Raw genomic sequence first — 15,234 nt, 5'->3', positions numbered from 1 at the left:
CCAGAGTATTGATCTAGCAGCAATATTCTGGCATGCCCACTAGGAAAACTGGGAAAGGAGTGGTGCCTGGAATCCTTCTTTCACAAGAATGGTTTCTGCCCAGAATCCTCATATTTCCCCATAGGGCTTTTTTTTTTAAAGTCTAGGATTCATTCCCACTCCCAAGCTTTGGGTTTAACAAAGCAATGCCTTTGTCTCTTGGAAATGCGCAGAAACCAAGCTGGCCAATTTAATGTACTCTGGCCCCAACCTGCCACCAAGCAACAGCTAAATCCATATGTCAGCCCTTTGCTAAATGTGGCAGTTGGTTTTGCCTTTCGATATCTTTTGCTGGTGTGCAAAGCAGACAGGCAGAGGTTTCCTCCTACAGAGAAGAAAGTAAATTAACCCACCCCCTGGAATGACTTTTGTGGGCATTACTGGTTTGAAGGATCAGAGTCCCAAGTGCTGAAAAGTAAATTATTTATTTATTTATTATTTGATTTATATCCCACCCTTCCTCCAAGCAGGAGCCCAGGGCGGCAAACAAAAGCACTAAAAACGCTTTAAAACATCATAAAAGCAGACCTTAAAATACATTAAAACAAAACAACTTTAAAAACATTTTTTAAAAAGCTTAAAAATATCTTAAATAAAAAGGGTTAAAAACATATTGTTTAGGGGGAAAAGGTTTTAAATAAACATATTAAAAAGCAATCCCAACACCGACGCAGACTGGGATAGGTCTCAACTTAAAAGGCTTGTTGAAAGAGGAAAATCTTCAATAGGCGCTGAAAAGATAGCAGAGATGGCGCCTGCCTAATATTCAAAGGGAGGGAATTCCACAGGGTAGGTGCTGCCACACTAAAGGCCCGTTTCCTATGTTGTGCAGAATGGACCTCCTGATAAGATGGTATCTGCAGGAGGTCCTCACCTGCAGAGTGCAGTGATCGACTCGGTATATAAGGGGTAAGACGGTCTTTCAGGTGTTCTGGTCCTGAGCTGTATAGGGCTTTGTACACCAGAACTAGAACCTTGAATCCCTCCCCTGGGCTATCTCTAGAGGAGGAGCAGGACCCCTGAAAATCACACTGTCTCTCTTCCCCCCACCTCGTCCTCAATTGCCTTTATTTCCCCTCTGTTGCCTCATCCATCTTCCTCCCTGGCTTGCTCTAGGAAGAAAGGAGGTGGAGAGCATGGCTGGCTGGGAGGTAGCAGAGTAGGCCAGGCAGCAAGGCTACTACTGCCAGGTGCAAAGCCCCCCAAAGAACAGGGCCAGGGGGCACTTGCTCCTCTTCATACCCCCTAGGGACAGCCCTAGCCCTCACAGCCTCTGATGTCTACATCAGGAACATAGGAAGCTGTCTTATCTCAGGAAGGATTATTAGTCCATCTAGCCCAGTGTTGCCTGCTCTGATGGGCAGCGGCTCTCTAGGCCAGTGGTTCTTAACCTTTTTGGGGTCTCGGATCGCTTTGAGAATCTGATGAAAGCTATGGACCTCCATAAATAAATAAACACAGTGTATTTTACTGCATTGGAAATGGGTGTGTGTGTCTTTCACCCAGTTCATGGACTCTCTGGAGTGACCGCTGCCCTAGACAGAGGAGGATCTTTTCCATTATCAGCTACCTGCCCTTTTAGTTGGAGATGCCAGGAGCCTTCTGTATGCATAAGGCTTGCTTTAGTACTGTAGCTACAGCCCCTCTCTGTGTTCTGTGTCCAGGAATTCTGTACGGATAAAGAGAATGGGACAAATTTGCACAGAGCTTCCAGGCTCAAGGTTTTGTGATCTGCAGCTGGGGATGAGCGTGAAATTCAGTTGAGTTCACATTTCAAGACAAGCCTGCCTATTCACACTTTCTGAAATAATACAAGATTCAGGGCTGTGCACAGCCCTCCTGATCCACCCTGTGGCTGCAATCTATGGGCCCCAAGGAGGGCTAATCTGCCCTGTCCTGACCAGGGGACCACTCGCCCTGCACCAGATCCATCCCCCAAGCCATGGGGGGGGGCTATGGGTTTTTTAAACTCTATTTTAACTTAAAGGATGCTTAAAGATGCTGTGCCTCCTTCTTCATGACCATCCCCGAGAGCAGGTGGCTGATGAGGTGCTGGTCACTGCTCCTTTGTGAGCGGCTTCTCTGTACGCAGGGAAGCCGCCTGCAAAGGAGCAGGGACTGGGACCACCAGGATGAATCCTCTTTCTTCCCAACTGATCAGCGGGAAGATTCCATCCTGCTGGGTCCTGCTCCTTTGTGAGCAGCATGTCAGCACTTGTGGAATTGGAAACCATGCGGGGCTTGGGAAGGCCTGGCGAGATGAAGAGGTTGGGCAGGACAGGCACCTACCTTCTCCCACAAAAAGATGCCTTTTCTGTTTGACCTCTGTCTTCCTATGCATGCCTGCCTCTCCTTTCTGCCTGACACCCTGTCCCCTGATAGCTCCAGATCACTGTGAGCCACCCAACCCGACCTGTAGAAATCTGGGCCTATATCAACCCTACTCTGCCGAGGTTTAGATGCCTCCAAATAGGCCTGATTTGGCTCAGGGCTCAGCACAGCCTTAATAAGAACCAAAACACAGCCATCCTTTGACATTTGTACTTTTCCAAATTTTGCAGTGCTTGGGGAAAGTGTGCATTGAATGCATATATTGGTGAAAATAACAGACAAAACTGCAATATATTAGGGGAAATTGTTTTCCAAAATGTGTATATTAGGCAAAGTTGCATACATAAATGTGTATATTAGGAGAAATTCAACTAAGTTGATGATCAATTTCCATGAAGGCTTTTTGTAAATTAAAAAAAAAATCACAAACTGATGTGGAAATGACAAGAATTGAATTTAAGATTAGGAAAAAATAAAAAACAGAGGAACGAACGACTGATTCACCCATCCCTAACTGCAGCTTCTGGCCTTTCCCCTTGTCTGCCCTCTGCCCTCCTTCCTTTACTTACCACACACTCCCAATTTCTATGCTCTCCCATTCCTGTTTCCTTTTACTCCCCCAAGTTCTTGCCAAAAAGTTGCAAACATCTTGAAAACCTTGAATCCTGAAAGCTGAATAAGTAGGGTTGCCATATTCCAGTTCCACAAATCCGGACAGGTTAATTTGCATATAATGTAAAGTATTTGCATATTATGCAAATTACTTGCATATTATGCAAATTATTTGCATATTATTTGCATATTATGCAAATATTTGCATATTAATACTTGGATTGTCCAGTTGTTTTGTTTTTGTGCCTAGGAATTACCACCAAAAACTGGGGAAAGATGTGAGAAATCTTTTTTTTAAAAGCAACACTTTTAGCCATAAATGCCTAGACTCTAGTTTCCAACACTATGGAGTATTTATTGATTGATTAAGAGAATTTATATCCTGCCCTTTTGCTGTTAAAAACAGAGCTCAGCACAGCTTACAAATATAATAAAAACAATAAAAATACACAATCAATATAAAAACATAATAAAAACACAAAATAGCAACAAACATAAAGTAAGTCAGGGCAACAGTACGGTTAACCATATACGATATATTTCAAAGATGTGGTGGGTGGAGAAAAACAAGAAGCCAAAATGTTAGGAAAAGGAGTCTTTCACACCACATGCTCAGTTCTAAATACTGTTGCAGCAAGTTTTACAAGTTCCTCCAGTATTCCACTGGTGCAGGCACTCAGACATTCAAAGTATCTGTATGTTTCTTAGGTTTTATAAAAGCAGAGCTTTGCTTAACTCAAAATTTCTTCTCCCTTTGATCAACCACATCTACACAGGTTCCAACTCCATACTCAAAATGAATCTGGGCCTGGAAGTGTGCAACAACCCCACACATACCTTGCTAATTAGATTACCAATGCCAGGATGTCTGTCTTATCGACTACTCTCCTGCTCCCCCCCCCCGGGCATCATGAAAGACCCAGTCCTGGGCTCAGAAAGAAAATAAATATCTGGTCCTCTTCAAAGTATTGATAAGCCTCTTGTTTTAATTGAAATAATAATTATAAATTCTTGTTCTTATCACTAATGGGAGTTAATTATCTTGCATATGCTGCTGTTGCTTCTATGGCTGTAATGGAGTGAGGTTAAAGATAAGTGAAATGCAAATAGGAAAAAAACAACACAAAAGGCAGTAACACTTTCCTAAATGTAATACCATACCAACCACAACAAGATTCCTATGAGTAAGGCAGAAAACTAAGCATCTCACAACCAAAAATATGATAAATGAAGAAATATTTATATAAAAGCATGACTATCAAATATATTTATTATTTACACAAACTGTAAAGATATTTATAGTGCAATCCTAGGTTTATTTATTCAGAAGCAAGTCCCAGCGTATTCAGTGGGGCTTACTCAAACAGGGACAGAGATGCAACTTCAAGTGATAAGCAACTTCATTCACACAACCCAAAATTCCGAATCATGCCACTTTATGCTGTTTTGCAACTGTTTATACTTGTTTTTATGGTCATTGGATTTTAAATGGCTTTATTTCTTGTTGTGAGCTGCCTTGGTTTCCAACCCTATCTCACAGGGGTGTTGGAAAGACTCCATACACGCACACGCACACGCACACACTGCAGATGTATAAATACATACAGCCCATATAATAGTTTATTGTCAAACCAGTTGGTCATTGCAGAAAAATCAGTATTAGTTTTAAAAAAATCAGTATTACTTTCCTACAGAATAAAAACTGTAATACCTAAGTAAGCCCTGCCTACTTGCTTTAAGGCAAGGACAATGTACTGGCCGATGGACTTTCCAGGCAAGTGGCTGGGACTGCAGTGACGTGACCAGACAGAGGAACAAAGAAAGACATTTTCCCCATAGAGACTTTTATTTGTTAACGCGACGTATAAATCCTGGAACAGGAATAATACTCTGCCGTTGTTTAAGGGGGGGGAAATGTGATGTTCCTATATATTAGTGTATATATGGTAAGTGCTGGTTGTTTAGAGTATACATGGTAAGTAGTGAAAGAGGAGGGGGAGTGAATGGGCAATAGAATGCTTGATGATTGGCTGAATGTGAAAAATGGCTGACAGTATAAATGAAAGGATGACAGGTAAATCTGGGTGAATGTGAGGTGGTAAATTGTGGAATAGGGGGGAGAAGAGAAAGAGTGGATTGCTTGGTGGGGTTTGAGAGAGTTGTTTGTCAGGAGAGAGTGAAGAAGGAGGGAGGTGGAGTTCGGATTAGTATTGAGTAAAACCATATGCTTATGTGCCTTCAGAAGAAATCTTGTTAATCTTGTTAGCTTTGTTATCTGTAATAAATACTTAATTTGGTTTACCAAAGGCCTGATCCTTGGCTGGGGTTTCACAGACCAGAAGGGAGGGTAAGGTAATGACCAAGGCTGAAGGGGAACTGTAACAAATGGTGGCAGCGGTGAAGAGAATAACAATACCAGTATTCAGAGTCTCTGGGAATACTAGTATTGGGACGTTACTGGTGGTTGCCTAGCAGGGGGATCTGTTGAGATCTGTGCTAGAGCGGGGAGAGAAATCATAAGAGAGAGCGGTCCGGACTGGTGGAGTCCCTGGTGGTGCCTAGAGACAGGCAGTAACCACGAGCAGGTAGGAACCTAAAATAGGACTGGAGGGCACAAACGCAATTCTTTTTTACATTCACTCCAAAGTCCCATTGATTTTCAGCACATTCATAACCATGTCTACTCAAAAGTAAGTCTTATTGAATTCAATGGGATTTACTCTGGGCATATGGGATTAGCATTGCTTTTACAAAAAGCAAGCATTGGGAAGGTTTTCAAAACACTGCCCAAGATCTGACTCCTGCACACAAGAGGAAAAAAAACTGAAATGTATATACTTACCCAATTTATGAGATTTTCAGATAAACAGGGGGTGAAACCACCATTTTGTTTTCTAGACACTGCCTAAGGTCAATGAAACTGAAACACAATCCCTGATTGGCTGCAATCCTGAACGGGTGGGGTTAAAGCTACAAAGTGCTATACAGTACTGTTTAAAGAAAGATTTAACAGTTGGGGGGGCGGCTGACGTTTTTATGTATATCTCGAGAACCGGACCACCTAGAAACTTAATTTTTTAAAAAATTAAAGCTGAGAATCCGGGCCACCTAAAGGGCTAGCCGGGCGCCGGGTGGCATGCATAGAATCCGGGTAAAACCCAGCTAACCGGGCAATATGGCAACCCTATGAATAAGGTGAAGTATTGCTATTGTATTACGCAGATGTGTCACCCCAAATAAGGACTATCTGTGGTTTATTTAAGTAATTTTAGATCCTGGACTGAATTGTTTTACTGGGGGAGGGCAGGGAGGCTCTTTAGATGATAACGTGTATTACTTCACGTACTTCTCCATGTGTTAAGAAAGACCTGCTGTGTTTTGGGGGGAGGGGCATCCTGCTTTTCCCGCTAAATCGAGGCCCTGGACTTGTGCCCCCAAATCTTACCCTGACAATAGTGTTGGGGGCATGGTCCCTCCTTCCTTTCTCTTCTTGTTGAGTTTCACATGGCTGTTTGGATTGGTAACAGCAACATAATCCCCATCATGGCCTATGGGGTTTTGTCACTAGGGGTTAGTCATCCTCTACAAAGGAAGCTGTGGCTGGAGAGGTTAAAGGGGCAATAGCAAATCGCTCGGCCAGAGGATGGACTGAGTGGTATGTCACCGTGCATGCCAGTCGGCGGCTTCCTTTCAAGCAGCTTTTTCTATCCAGGCCCTGGGCCAGCTTTCCAGGGCTGATGCTATTCCTGTTACAGTTCAGCTCCTTTGACAAGATAGAAGGCCTTTGAAGAGCAAAGGGGAAAGGGGCAGGAGAGCAGGCTGCCTCTTTTGGTGGGGAGGAAACAAACCCAGCCAGCCATCGGAAAGGGGTTCCCGTTTGCACAATGTCCTGGAGGACAGGCATGTCAGTGGCTGAAATTTATTAAGTGCATTTGCACTTCTGCAACCCTCCCCCAAGCTGTTTACATTTCATTTCCAGGTTGTTGTTCATTGAAGAAAGGATGGCAACCTGTGCTGTGGAACTGTGTGACAGAGGTTTTCAGACCATCCTTTGGGGCTATTCTTCAATCCGGGATACATAAGAAACAAGAAGGGATGAGGGAATGGGGGAATGGGGGGGGGAGATGTCAAGTGTTGGTTTCGCTCAGTTTTTCATTTTCCCAGTCTTTGCTTCAGTTATCCACATTTCCACAGCACTTTGTGATTATTATTTTTAAGTCCTCGAAAAAGAAAAAGAAAAACTAGCAGCATTTTAGTTTGACTTTAATATACAGAATGTTGTATGCAATTTTGCCTGATATATGCATTTTTGCAACACAATTTTTCACAATATCATGCATTTTTGTGTTATCTTCACTAATATTTGCATTTATATGCACACTTTACCCAATTATACACATTTTTGTACACGTTACTTGGCTGGACAGCTACATTGCAAATTTCAGGAAAGTGCAAATTTCAAAGGATGGTTGTGTTTTGGTACATGCATTTGCACCAGAAGGACCTCGCAGCTTCCTCACCCTCTCCATCCCAGCAGCAACACTGACAGCTGGAGATCAGGTGAGTGTCACTGCCCCATTCTGCTATCTGCTACCAGGTAAAGTGCATTGGACTCAATTGTTTCCTCCCTTTCAGGATTGTTTCCTTTAGGCTGCATCAGTCTCTGGAACCAGACTGCCAATGGGACTTGTGCAAGAAGAACAAGTGGCACCATAAAAAACATAAGAGGCCATAGAGTGGTTTAGGTCCTGTTAAAACACAGGCTTAATAGCACTTCCACAGAAGCTTCCTATCCACTGTTGCCATGGGTTTACCCACTGCTGCTGCCATTTTGAATGTAATACCCTTGCATTTCTATTAAAGTTCAATTGAAAGGAGGTGGCAGGAAGATCGTACAGAGAGATTGGGTCAGAGGGCACGGTGTAGGGACATGATCACCATGGGACAGCCGTCCATGAGCAGACACGGTTCATGTGCATCACTGCAAAATAAATGCTCTTGTCTTCCATCTTATTTGTGCAGAGAAACTCAGAAGCGATTAAGTCAAAAAAACTTCCCAGAGATGGAGAAATTACTAGCAGCTGGCCTCATCCCAACCCACAAATGGTTTAAGCTGGAATACTTGGATTTAGAGCCACTTCACTCCTATTGACTTCAGTGAATCTAAATCAGCTCGACCCTCCTACAAATATTTAACTGATTTGTGGATTGGTCTGCCTGGCTCCTAATTCTGAACTCCTACCTTTATTTCAACTCTGGTCAATTTTGGGAGGAGATTTTCCTCTGTGAATCCATCCATTTGTTTGCAATTTAGGCAATATATGTTCCTCATTTCATGTTATGATTCTCCTACGGCACGGGCAAAACCCCAAACTGCTTTAAGTATAGGTGCAACATGCAAAACGGCGTCTGGAAAATATATCCTTTCCCTTCCATCTGGAAATAGCTAAGGATGATTTGCTTGTTCTTAGAGCTCACATGCTGGACGCCTCTGCTTCAAGGGTGATTTACCCCTCAAATCCCAGTATTCTTCATTTGCACGGGATTACTTTCTCCATATTGATTCATCAGAAATGTTTTCAGGGTGAAATAATTTTTTCCATGCACTGACTCAAACGGAAGATGAAGAATATTATTGTAATGGGAGAATAGTTAGGACAAAAAAAGAAGAGGTGGGGGGAATCTTATAATTTTGTAAACAGAGGCTGGGAGGAGGCATTTTGTGCTGGATTTCTGGGCACCCATTCTGTTTTTTTCTGGAAAACACTACTGGCAACATTGAGAAGGCCAGCAAAAATAAATAAATCCAAAATTTCCATTGGATTCTCCTTGGATCTTTGGTCTGGGGATTGGTTCACCGAGTTCAACATGAGGTTTACCTATGAAATATTTAGCTCGTTGTGGCTGTATTGCTGCCATCAGAAATGGCAGCAGCTCATGAACAATGCTGGAAAGGGTTAAAGAATAACAGAAATGTATGCATGCCTGTAGCTCTGTTCAGAATTTTCCCTCCATGCAGTCATTAATGGGGGATGGGTGGAAGAGAAGAGGGGCACACTTGCCCCTTCTGACCTCGATGTGTTCAATGGGCAGTCTGAAGGGGAGGCTCCATGTTTTAGACTTTCTGCTGAATGGACAGGGGTCAACAGGGTGGAGCTGATGAAGACAGTGATGTTGAGAGTTGGGCCAGCAAATGTGGGCCTGCTGCTGTCCTCTATGAATTCATGGGAGGAATGGGAGGGAGTTTCTGAGCAGGGTTTGTGTTGTCCATGCCAACCCATAGCGACATCAAAAACTCAAAAAGCAATAATCATGTGAGCTGAGAATCTCTCTGGTCCATGCTTACAGAATTCCTCCAGGAAATGATTATGGTTGCTCCATGATCAGCAGAACATTTCAGTGGCCACCTCATCTTCAATGGGCGAGAGTGGGAACTGCAGCATGCCAATCCTCCTCCATTTTAGTTCACATTTTATTACCTCCTGCTTTGCTCCCAGAAAGCATTTTGAGCATGTACTATTTTTCCTCTTAAGAAATTTGTGCTGCTTTAAAGATACAGGCATACCCCGCTTAACGTTGCCCCCCTTAACGTTGCCTCGCTATAACGTACATGCTCCATTCGTCCCCATACCCCGCTTAACATTTGTGCGCTTCGCAATAACGTACACTTTATTGGCATGACGCCGCTGCCATCTAGTGGTGATTGCGTGTAGTACAAGCGAAGACAATTGCATCACTTAAAGGTTATTTTCGCTTAAAGTATACTCTCCAGTCCCATTGCATACGTTAAAGCGGGGTATGCCTGTATTGATATAATAAATATTGATATATTATTTCTTATTCTGAGGAAAGGATTACTCTGATGAGGTGCTGAAGATGCATTTCTTTATCTTGGGATATGACACCTGAGATGTGTAGTTTTAGGACCCACCCTATTTTTTGTGATGTTGTGTTTTTAGTAGTTTTTAATAATGTATTTTTAAACTGCTATAACCTTCTCTGGGACCTCAGGATGAAGGACAGGTAATAAATCATCATCATTACCATCATCAACAACATCCTTTCTTTCAAGGATCTCAGGGCAGTGGGCATGGTCTCCCCTTTTATCCTCTCAACAACCCTGTGGAATAGGTTAGGCTGGGAGGTAGTGACTGGCTCAGGTCACCAAGTAAGCTTCATGGCTGAGTGGAGATTCGAGCTTGGGTCACCCATCTTCTAGGCTCATGCAGTATACCATGATAGCTCATTACTTAACATAATGCCAGACAGGAGCATAGCTAATTTTTCTGGGTTGAGCAAAAGAAATGGTTGCGGTCTGTGAAACTGCAAAGCAGCTGAAAGTTTTTCAAGGTTAATGGGAAAGGAGTAGAAACAAAGAGGGGGAAATGATGAATAGGTAGATATTTTGCACAGATCAAAAGCTTTTTTAAAAAGAAACATAAGAAAGGGTAATGGACAAGGAAGGGCTTCACAATCACTGGGATAAATAGATATTTACAATATTTGCCCAAACAAACATTTGCAACATTAAATGATAGCAAATTAATCTCACTTTGTCACCTAAAACCAATTGCTGCACTAAGAAGGATGATTTTTATGGAGATTTCAGCTGGAGAAGGAAGGCCTAATCTCTCGTCCCTGCATGCTGAAACCTTGATAATAACCCCTACCCCAACCTCCTAACTGGTTTTTAATTTTAAGTGGGCCTCCAGACTCTCACTATTTTGCAGGAGGGATTTGAATGCATGTCGGAAGTTTAGATTTACACATTTAAAGTGGATTAAAGTTCTCTGTCGCCCTAAAACAACAAATCTACTTTAAAAAAGAATCAGACTTTTTGCAGTTTAGAAAGTGATGGGGAAATGCATTGAAAACTGTGGGATGACTGACTGACTAACAGGAAGGTATATAAACACCCTGCAAGCCATTCAGCATGAATGGTCATTGTTGTATAACTGCCCTATAAACAAATCAAAATGAATACTCAATAAAGACTGGATACAGGGCTCCTCCACATGTCCTTTTTATTGTGCATTCCTGATGATTTGTGCTCATGATGGTGTTGGGACTGTTACACACTATCCCACTTTCATTACTGTTTCAGTCTGCAAAAGTCTCAGAGCAGACACACTGTTTCATATTTTATTTATTTATTTATTTATTATTTGATTTATATCCCGCCCTTCCTCCCAGCAGGAGCCAGTGAAACATGCACCATAGCTTCTTGCTGAAATTCTGTAACTTCTCATCCCACAGATGATTAGGGGTTTGTGTTTTTGTCCTGCTTTTGTTACGCTATAGTGCAGGAATGCTCCTCCAAATACCAATAATGCGGTAATGTTGGGGAAACATTGCAGAACAGCGAATAAAGCAAAATCTCAATTGTTCCCCTTGCCACGTCCACTCCCTCCTCCTCCCTTCGTTCATTTTATTTCCTGTAGGCTGACAAACAACTTCCAGTTGCTCTCCTTCAGTCTGCTGGCCTTTTTTTATACTGCTGCAAATTTCTTCTTCCCCTGACTTGTGCGCACAAGCACAACTCTGCTCAAACAAAGATTTGTATTTCAGCTGTATCCTACCAGGAAAACACACAGATATTCACACTTCCAGGTTTATTTTAAAGGAACCTACTTGCCGCTGATAGAACAGACTGAGCATGCTTGGTCACCTAGCAACCAGAGGGAATGGAGATGTATAATTAGAGGGCGGGCCACAAGAAAAAAGCAAGACTAATCCTCCCCAGAGGAATGCCTGCTTGTGTGAATGGGAAAAAGCAATTGTCCCCTAACTTTTGAGCAGGAACTGTGGACAATGCAAATAAAAATCGATGGTAAAAGAAGTTTATTTCCTACAAAGAAATGCCCTCATGTAGATGAGCCCTTAAATTCGATTCACCTGCCAGTTCCAAGATAGGTCTCGCCCATTCCATATTTAGGATCAGGTGATCATAGTCAAAGCCAGATACCGCTGCAATGGCCCTGGCAGCATTTTCAGCGCCGTGGAAGCTGTTATGAACATAGGAATATAAGAAGCTGTCTTACACTGAGTCAAACCATTGGTTCATCTAGCTTAGTGATGTCTGCACTGATGGGTAGCAATTCTTGAGGACTTCAATCCAGATTCTCTCTCAGCCCCACCTAGAGATGCTGGGAATTGAACCTGGGACCTTCTGTGAGCAAAGCAGATGCTCTGCCACAGAGCCATGCTGATGAAGGCAAAGCCCTTGGATTGGTCAGGGGTTTCATCCTTGATGAAGCAGATGAGGCATAAGGAAACAAAAGAATGGAAGAGCACTTGCAGGCCAGTCTTTTAGGTATCCTCAGACAAATTGGTGGCATGGATGGTGACATTATCATCAGCTCTGCAGTTAGGCTGCATGGCCTACCCTCTCAGGCTGGGTGGGCATACTTCCCTATCTTGCTCTGTTGGGCTGGAACAGATCCCTGTTCTCCTGGCAGTTTGTCCTTGATGCTTGTGGAGAACCCCAGATGCTCAGCCAGCTCCTTTGGTACAGAGCCCCACTGTGTCCTTATCTGTACTGCAAGTGATCCCCCTTGCAGAACTGGCAAGACACAACTTCTGCCCTTTCAACATGTTCATGGGGTACTCCTCTGCTTGGCAGTGCAAGTCCTCCTTGCTGGTGTTGAAATTCACGAGAAGACATCATCACTCACATTGGTTGTGGCCACATTTGGGCCAGGAGCATTAAACTCCAAGTTGCCAAACTTCTACCACCTTGCCATAGCCTTTGAGACCTTCTGGGTCTCAATCTGGAAGGTGCAGGTGAGTTTCACCTGGTAGCCCTTCTCTTCCTATCTGTGCTTGATGGCTCCTTTTAGAGGCCATTTAGAGGCTCCTTTGGAGACAAGGAGGGATCCTCCATTTACAAGCTCTGGCTTAGTATTTATGCTCACTCCTCCACCTCCATTCAGCATTCCATTGAGGGGGGATGCCCTTGAGTAGATTGCTGGCGATACATTGATCACAATCTCCTCCTTCCTTCTTGGTCTGCCCAGTTGGGCTTGGAGAAGCAATAGCAGCATAAGCAGGAAAATACAGGCCTCAAGTTCAGGAAGCAGGTCCAACAACTCCCCAGGTGTGACACAAGCAGAGGGCCTCAACAGATGCTAAGCATCCTGGGAGATGCAGTTTCTGTTGTTGCTTGACCCTATCAGAGTTGTGCACAGACCCTAACTGAAGAGCCTCACCTTGGTGCCAGCGGTGCTGGGAGAAGTCTAAGGAAATGGAATGAACTGTCCCACTTAAGACTCCCATTCCAAGATATTAATCTTACAGCATGAATTCCAAGTCAGAGTATATTGGCTAGGGATGGGATCCATCCGCCACAAATTCACCCCCCCCACACACACACCACTAACATGGAGAAGGCGGCAGGAGAGGAGGGACTGAATGATACAGCAGAGGCCTTGCCAACAGCCTCCCCAATCAAGGCCAGGCCTCAGAGCAGAAACAGGAAGGCGAGGCACAACACCATGGGGAAAACAGGCTGGGATGGGCAAATATCCACAATTCTGACTTCTGGGGTGGTGGTCATTGGAATCAAGAGGATATTTGTCCATTGCAGCCTGTTGCCTTCCCCGTGGTGTGGCACCTTGTCTTTCTGATCCTCTTCTCCCTCCTCCGCAGCCTGGCCCTGCTGCAGAGGCTGTTGCCAATGCTTCTACTGTACCATTTGGCCTGGGAGGCCCTCCTCTCCTTCCTTCTCCTTTTCCATGTTGGTAGAGGGGGTGGCAGCAAATTTGCACATCCCATCCCTAATATTGACTCCTTCCGCCCCTTTAACCGACCAATGTGTTACTATCAGAGTACCAAGATTTTTTAAAATCAATTCATTAGAAAGGTTGGTGGAGTACATTTGATGCACCTCTCCCACTTAAATTGGCCTGCACCAGTTTCTCTGAAAGGGGTTTGTATGAAATAAAGTACAAAGCACCCTGGGCATTTAAAAATGTCATGTTCATGCAAATGAGACTTTCAAAACATGGGAACTCAATGGAACTAATTGCTAAGAAGTTATGTGTAGGATTGGGTTGTTATTATTATTATGATTAATTCGATTTTTTAACCACCCTTCATCATAAGGACCCACAGCGGGTTACAGCAGATGGAAAATACAATATTAAAATAAGTTTAAAGCAAATTACAGTCAGGATTATGACCACATGCTAGTACCTGTGGAAGGGGGCACAAAGTCATCCAGGGTAAAATGCATACTAATGAAGTGGTCTCACTTGTCAGTGTTCTCATTATCGATTCCCTGACTCTGGTTCCTGAGTTTCCATGAAGTTGTGGGGGGTTCCTATGTCTCCCCCCCTTCAGAAAAGTGTCTTGAGATTTTGCCTTCAGCCCTCCAACTCTCACCTATCTCAGTCACATCACTCAGCTGTAAAAATATCCCTCACTGTAACAGAGCCTCAGAGCCCCAGTGGATACCAACAGATGTCTTGATGGGTGATGAAAGCTTGGCCTGTGGTGCTGCCAGTGGAAATTGGCTCAGGTGGTCGATGCTGTCATCCATCAGGGCTCTGATAGCTGCTCAGCCATTGGCAAGATGCCATGGGCTTCCTGCAACCAGAAGTGAAACTTGAGGCTCCCTTGGGGGGTGGGGTGGATTGGGACTCTTTCATCACTCTGGGCAATGATCTGGCGGCCACTCCGGTCAGATGAAGGCCACAGCCAGCAAAATGGATCCCAGGCCAGAAAGTATTTTTCTCATCCCTTTGCTCACAGATCAAGAGATGGGATTTTAGAGATGCCTCACTTGGATGCTGTTTATTAATTTCTAGCGAGACTTACTTTCAAGTCTGATTCTTCTTAGGGCCACAGCTTAAAAAAAATCTTCCAGTTTCTGAAGCTGAACAAGTGGACGTTCTTTCATTTCTCCCACTCTTTAGGCTCAGACACAAAGCCACTATACAATATTCCACCCACCCTTTTTGCTCTTAATGTTTGTACTCAGCACACTGAAATGTTCCATGAGTTTTAGGCTACAGTTCTGAGCAGACTGAGTTCCAAACAAATATGTTTAGGATTAGGCTGCCAAGTTAATGCAACAACAAACCCCCAACAACCCTAAATAAGTGCCATTCGTCTTTGGCAAGAATTGTGATCAATATTAACATCTCAACATGCCCTAGCTGTTTAATTTTTAAAAATGTACTGCCTTTTGTGATTGTTATAACCATGTTATAAAGGTTTTAATTTATGCATGGATGTATTAATTAAAATATT

At 43.5% G+C, this 15,234-nt stretch overlaps 1 long non-coding RNA gene and 1 pseudogene across 1 annotated transcript in view; both read right to left on the bottom strand.

Moving 5' to 3' along the window:
* LOC133376669 (uncharacterized) overlaps positions 1 to 15,234 on the bottom strand; it is a 50,892-nt gene that overhangs the window by 24,959 nt on the left and 10,699 nt on the right. The gene's annotated exons all lie outside the window — the stretch shown is intronic.
* Positions 11,831 to 14,521, bottom strand: LOC133376077 (eukaryotic translation initiation factor 3 subunit G-like; annotated as a pseudogene).

Source organism: Rhineura floridana, chromosome 2 (assembly GCF_030035675.1).
Source record: "Rhineura floridana isolate rRhiFlo1 chromosome 2, rRhiFlo1.hap2, whole genome shotgun sequence".
Classification (NCBI taxonomy): Eukaryota; Metazoa; Chordata; class Lepidosauria; order Squamata; family Rhineuridae; genus Rhineura; species Rhineura floridana.
This window is presented reverse-complemented; position numbering and strand designations above follow the sequence as displayed.